The sequence below is a fragment of the Culex quinquefasciatus genome, chromosome 2 (genome assembly GCF_015732765.1).
Source record: "Culex quinquefasciatus strain JHB chromosome 2, VPISU_Cqui_1.0_pri_paternal, whole genome shotgun sequence".
Lineage (NCBI taxonomy): Eukaryota > Metazoa > Arthropoda > Insecta > Diptera > Culicidae > Culex > Culex quinquefasciatus.
In genome coordinates this window covers 105,067,519-105,074,407 of record NC_051862.1, presented here as the reverse complement: position 1 = coordinate 105,074,407, position 6,889 = coordinate 105,067,519, and positions in this window count along the sequence as shown.

The window sequence follows — 6,889 nt, the reverse complement described above, 5'->3', positions numbered from 1 at the left end:
TTCCACAAAAATTGTTCATTCATAGTCATAGGTCAAATTTTCATAGTAAGAATTTGTATGTTTTTTTTAAGTCATAAGAGCGCCTCCAGTCAAATTTTCATTACAAAATATGTATGTTTTTTTAAGTCGTAGGGGCGTCTCCAGTCAAATTTTATATGACAAATTCGTATTGAAAAAAAATAAGTCTTAGGGGCGCCTCCAGTTAAATTTTCATAATTCTCATAAAAATGTTTTAGTCATTAGGGCGCCTCCAGTCAAATTTTTCATATGGAGAATTTGCATGATTTTTTTAAGTCATGAGGGCACCTCCAGTCAAATTTTAATAACAAAATTTGTGTGATTTTTTCAAAGTCGTAGGGCGCCTCCATTTAATTTTTCATATCGAGAATTTGCATAATTTTTTTAAGTCGTAGGAGCGCCTCCAGTCAAATTTTGATATTGCATAATCGTATTGAAAAAAAAATAAGTCTTAGGGGCGCCTCCAGTTAAATTTTCATAATTTTCATAAAAATGTTTTAGTCATTAGGGCGCCTCCAGTCAAATTTTTCATATCGAAAATTTGCAAGATTTTTTTAAGTCGTAGGGGCGCCTCCATTCAATTTTTGATATCGAGAACTTGCATGATTTATTTAAGTCGTAGGGGCGCCTCCAGTCAAAATTTTATATTGCATATTCGTATTGAAAAAAAATTAAGTGTTAGGGGCGCCTCCAGTCAAATTTTCATAATTTTCATAAAAATGTTTTAGTCATAAGGGCGCCTCCAGTCAAATTTTTCATATCGATTTAAAAAAAAATTCTTTGGCATTTTGGCAACACAGCTAAAAAAAAATCGGCCGAGGGGCGCATGGGGTGTAACCAACCTAATTTGCCAGGGGGGGGTTAAACCCCTTAAACCCCCCCTTGTACACGGCCCTGGTCCAGACAGAACATACTGTCTGTTACTTCAGGAGTTTGTGATGACGTTTTTGCTGGCTGCGGCGTGGTGGCGTTTAGAGGTGGGACGATTGGCGTTTTTTCCTTTTGGTAGGGGTTGATGGTTTCCCCTTTTCGGAAGTTGATGAAGTTTGAATTCGATGTAGTTGGAGGTTGGCCAGAAAATTCGACCCTTGCCTGGTCTAGAAGTTCCTTGTCGGACAATTTGGTTGACGAATGAGTGAAAAAGTTGCTGCTACTTGCGTTGTCCTGGTCGAATTGATTGTCCTTTAAGTTAAAATGTGGCGTACTTGGGTTTCGGCCTGCGTCAGAGTTGCAGTTGGTCTGGTGCTGTTGCCGACGAAGATGCTGATGTGATTGTTGTTGCTGCAGGTGTTGCTGTGGCCGGCGTTGCTGATGATGTTGGTGTGATTGTTGTTGTTGCTGGTGCTGAATTTGTTGACGATGTTTTCGGTTGCCTCGACGTGCTTTTTCGGCTTCCTTTTCCTGAAGACGGCGAGTCCGCTGCCTGGCGTCGAAGTCGGTCCAGTCTGGCTTCCAAATTTTTTTGCTGCCGATAAGTCGCCAGCCAGATTCGATTTCCAGTACGGTTTGTTCGTTTAATTCTTCTGCCAGTGATTTTTGCCGGACTTCAATTTCATTGTCTTGCAGTTTATTGATGGATGAAGTGAGGGCCCTCACTTCATCGTGGACTGCTAAAATTATGTCCGAGGGGCATTTTTCTGCTGAGGCAATTGTTTTAATTATGTCATCCCGGTGGGATGACGTAATTTCCTGGATACGGCAGAATGATTCAGCGAGTTTTTGATTCTGGTCCGAGGTGGTGTCTTCAAATGCTTTTCTGACTTCGTTTAAGGGAAGTCCATTGCCGGTGTCTGTGTTAATACTGCCGAAAGTATTCGACTTGCGATTTCTGCAGATTTCTTAATTTCTTCCTGCAGGCCTATGATTTTATTATGCAGTTCATTAAGGGCTTCTTGGTTTGTCTTGTCATTGGTCTTGATGTGAGTCAAGATCATATGACTGCCTTCTAAATGATGCTGCATTATTTTTCTAATGTCGATTTCCATATGTAGGCTATTTCGACAAAGGCTGCATATAGGAAGTACATGTAGTTGCAAGTCGTCTTCGGAGCCACGCTTGACCCCTATACAGGCTGCGTGAAATTTTCGATTACAAATGCCCGAACAGTTCCAGAGGTATTGTTGGTCGAAGGGTGAAGAGCACGTCAGCACATAGCACTGCATTTTGCTTACGTTTGTTAATAAGTGCACACGCGACGCGCGACAAAAAAAAATAAATATGTTTACGTTTACGTTTGTGGACTGGGTCAGTGAAGGTAAATAAAAATAAGGTGTAGAGCGAATTAAAAAACGCGTCCGTCCGTTAAAAAGACTCAACTGCAACTTTTGTCCCTGATCACGAATCCGAGGTCCGTTTTTTGATATCTCATGACGGAGGGGTGGTACGACCCCTTCCATTTTTGAACATGCTAAAAAAAAGGTGTTTTTCAATAATTTGCAGCCTGAAACGGTGATGAGATAGAAATTTGGTGTCAAAGGGACTTTTATGTAAAATTAGACGCTCGATTTTATGGCGTACTCAGAATTCCGAAAAAACGTATTTTTCATTGAAAAAACACTAAAAAAGTTTTAAAAATTCTCTCATTTTCCATTACTCGACTGTAAAAAATTTTGGAACATGTAATTTTATGGGAAATTTAATGTACTTTTCGAATCTACATTGACCCAGGAGGGTCATTTTTTCATTTAGAACCAAATTTATCATTTTAAAATTCCGTGTTTTTTCTAACATTGCAGGGTTATTTTTTAGAGTGTAATCATGTTCTACAAAGTTGTAGAGCAGACAATTACAAAAATTTTGATATATAGACATAAGGGGTTTGCTTATAATATAAACATCACGAGTTATCGCGATTTTACGAAAAAAAAGTTTAGAAAAAGTTGGTCGTCGTCGATCATGGCCGTTCATGGTCACCCGCGACAGACACGGACGACGAAACAAAGAGAAACGCAAAAAGTAACTTTTTCAAAACTTTTTTTCGTAAATTCGCGATAACTCGTGATGGTTATGAGCAAACTCCTTATGTCTATTTATCAAAATTTTTGTAATTGTCTGCTCTACAACTTTGTAGAACATCATTACACTCTAAAAAATAACCCTGTAAAGTTAGAAAAAACACGAAATTTTAGAATGAAAAATTTTGTTCTAAATGAAAAAATGACCCTTCTGGGTCAATGTAGATTTGAAAAGTACATTAAATTTCCCATAAAATGACATATTCCAAAAAAAATTACAGTCGAGTAACGGAAAATGGCAGAATTTTTAAAACTTTTTTAGTGTTTTTTTCGATGAAAAATACGTTTTTTCAGAATTCTTTGTACACTATCGAATCGGGCGTCAAATTTTACATAAAAGTCCCTCTGACACCAAATTTCTATCTCATCACCGTTTCAGGCTGCAAATTATTGAAAAACACCTCTTTTTTAGCATGTTCAAAAATGGAAGGGGTCGTACCGCCCCTCCGTCACGAGATATCAAAAAACGGACCTCGGATTCGTGATCAGCGACAAAAGTTACCCCTTAGGACAAAGTTTCACGCAAATCAAAGAGGGGTCGGGGCAACTGCTGTGTGAGTTGGCGGAGAATTACCCATGGATGAAATGGATATTTTTTAAGAATGGTGTGATTTTAAAAGCTATTTCACATTGGAGTCATATAAATTATTTGATAAAAAATAACTAAAAACGAGAAGATGCCCTTGAAACCCATAGGTCTTGGCAGTCTCTATGTCAACATTTCTACTTGAACCTAAATGTTCGAATGATTGAATGGCATCCAAACTTAAATCCAGGACTTTGGAGAAATTGCTATTTATTTTTAAAATTATATTTAATTCTGCCAAAATTGAACGAATGCTAATATTTTATTTAGAAAAAAATATTCTGTTAACTCTTTTCTACATTCTGATTTGATCGATAAAGTCTATAAACGCTGAAGTTTATTTGGGCAAAAGGATTTATTTTTTTCCAAAATCTCTAGATATTGAGTAGATTTTTGATAGTAATTTATAAGTTAAGCAATTTGAAATACCTAAATTTGTATTCGGTTAATACTTTAATGTACGATCAATACAATGAAAAGTTATTTTATTTTGTTTATAAACCATTTACCTGTTTTAGGTGAATTGTAAGGATGTCTAGATGATCCTAGAACCTTACTCGATTTTGTTATATCTGTAATTTTTGCGATCAAAAACATCATTTCAACTTTTTTCGTACGTATTCGTAAAAATAGTTCGGTCACAGAAATTACAGATTTGATCAAATCGAGCTTTGCAAAATTTTAGGATCATTTAGACATCCTTACAAATCTTTGGAAAAGGGAATTGTTTCGATTGGTTGAGTTATTCATTCATCAGAAAAATATAGTCTAAAAATGCTGCAAAAATATATAAAAAATGTTTAGGTATCATTGGAATTCGTTTGAACTCGAACTCGTTTTTATTCAATTCATAATTTTTATATTCATCTGTAAAATTTTGTTTACTGAATTTTTTTTTCAAACATACATTTAAACTCAAACAATATAAAAAAGCAGAGGCTTTTTTTTCTTGGAAAATCTATTCTTAGAATATCCAATAACACCAACATAAATTAAACTACAAGTCATAGTAAATCATAGGAACTCTGAAGCTCTAAGGATATAAGAAATATGGATTTGTGAGTTTATATAACTTATAAAAACTAATTGAAATCGAAATACAAAAAGGCCGTTGAAAATATGTTTGAAGTTTATGTCCCTCAACTGTGGCCAAAGTCGAGGGGGAGCAAAAAGTAAAAAATAAATAACAAGCCATACTCTCAACATTTTAATGAAAAAAGTGTTTTAAAATGCATTTTCAACCTGCCCAGTTGCCTTGCAATCATTTGTTTTCAAAATATCCAAGTAACTTTGTTTTAATCCAAATGTTCAAAATTTTGAATGGTTGTTTTCCAATACAAAAATAATTAAATGTCGATTTCTACATTATTTTCCGATTCCAAGCAGAATAACTTTGAATCTTTTATTTTCAATGAGATTTTATAATTAGGTACTCCCAAATAGGTTTATAAGAAAATTTCAGTGAAAGCTAAAATCCTGTTAAATTTAGTTTCGGTAACTTTTTATTTGCGGTTAAATATTTTTCATATATTTTATTTAGAGTCTTTCAGGCATTTATTTGAAAAAATATACATCAGTTTTAAAAATAATAGATTGATGCTTGCACTTTACCTGCTGGGATTCCTGTTATTCAGATAAATGCAAGCATTTCAAAAATCTGAAATACTCTTTTAAAACGGTTCATTATACACGGAAAGGGGATCGATCGCCAAACCAGCGACCGAATTTTGCTGGGTTGGTTTTGCTGATATCAGCGAAATTTATCTCTAAACCAGCGAAATTTTTCGCTGAAAAAGGTGGCTGCGCGAAATCAAATCCAGCAACTTGGTTTCGCTGGTTTGTTATTTCCGAAACGGTTTCTTTTCCAGCGAAAGTTTTCGCTGGTTTGATACACATCCTTCCGACAGCCGTCATAAATGTTTGTTATTGTTCACGTTCGGAAGCGATTTGTGGCAATCGAATTGCTTTAGGGTTTTTCAAAACAAAAAGCATGAAAAAGTTCTGCATCAAGTGTTCAGCATTAAAATACATACTCAACAGGTGAGGGTTCTTTTCAATGAAAAGAAGCACGTTTCCATAAAGTTCTCGCAGCAGAAAAATACGGTGCAGTGAAGCTGGAGATGTATTTGTACTGCTGCATAGATGAGTGCACAAATTGTCGCAGGTGGCAGCAAGAATCGTAGGCGAGGTACTTGACCATGGCCGCGGAACAGTTTGTGCTGTGGCAAGTAAGTACAACCTGGTTTATTTTGGCATAGGCTTCTGCCGCCAAAACAAAAAACAAACGTCGGTGATAAAAACGCTGATCCAGTGCAAAAACACTGGTCCAGTGGAAACATTCGCTGAACCAGCGGATTTTTGCCGGAACCAGTAGAATAATCTCCTGGTTGATTTTGGTACGAGCTGCTGCCGCGGAAAAAACCCGGACGTCAGCGATAGAAAACGCTGATCCAGCGTGAAGGAACACCAGTTCAGTGAAAAATCCGCTGGACCAGCGAATTGTTTCCCAAAACCAGCACAATAATCTACTGGTTGATTTTGGTACGAGCTGCTGCCGCCGGAAAAACCCGGACGTCAGCGATAGAAAACGCTGATGCAGCGTAAAGAACACTGGTCCAGTGAAGAAATCCGCTGGACCAGCGAATTGTTTCCCAAAACCAGTACAATAATCTCCTGGTTGATTTTGGTGCACTGCCGCTTTTTCCAAACCAGCGAGAAAATTTTCTGATTCTAGCAAAACTGATCCCCCAAACAGCGACATTTTTCACCAAACCAGTGTTTTTTTCACTGGTTTGGTAGAATTTCATCGGTTTCCAAACCAGCGAAAAAAATTAGCAATTCTAGGTAATTTTTGTGCAGGCTGAGAAATTAGCGACATTTTTCGCTAGTTTTAGCGAACTTTATCGCGATTTGGCGATGGATCCCCTTTCCGTGAAGAATTCGAACTCCGGATTTTGAGATTTAGTTACTTCAACTGCCTTTCGAAAAGAACTGACTCCAGCGAATCCAACAAAAACTCCGACTATGACAAATGATGTAGAGAATGAGTACATCTTGAGCAGAGTACATATTTATAATGAACAAATCTAAATAGCAGCGTGCCGCTTAATACAGTTGCCTATTTTTCACATTTCGTAAGTACGACAATTGCCCAAAGGGATTCCAGGTCAGAATGCGTTTGACACAAGTAAGATCTCGACTACCGTAAACATTTGTAAGGGACTATACACAAACCACGTGGACACTTTTTTGGAAATCCCCCCCCCCTCGT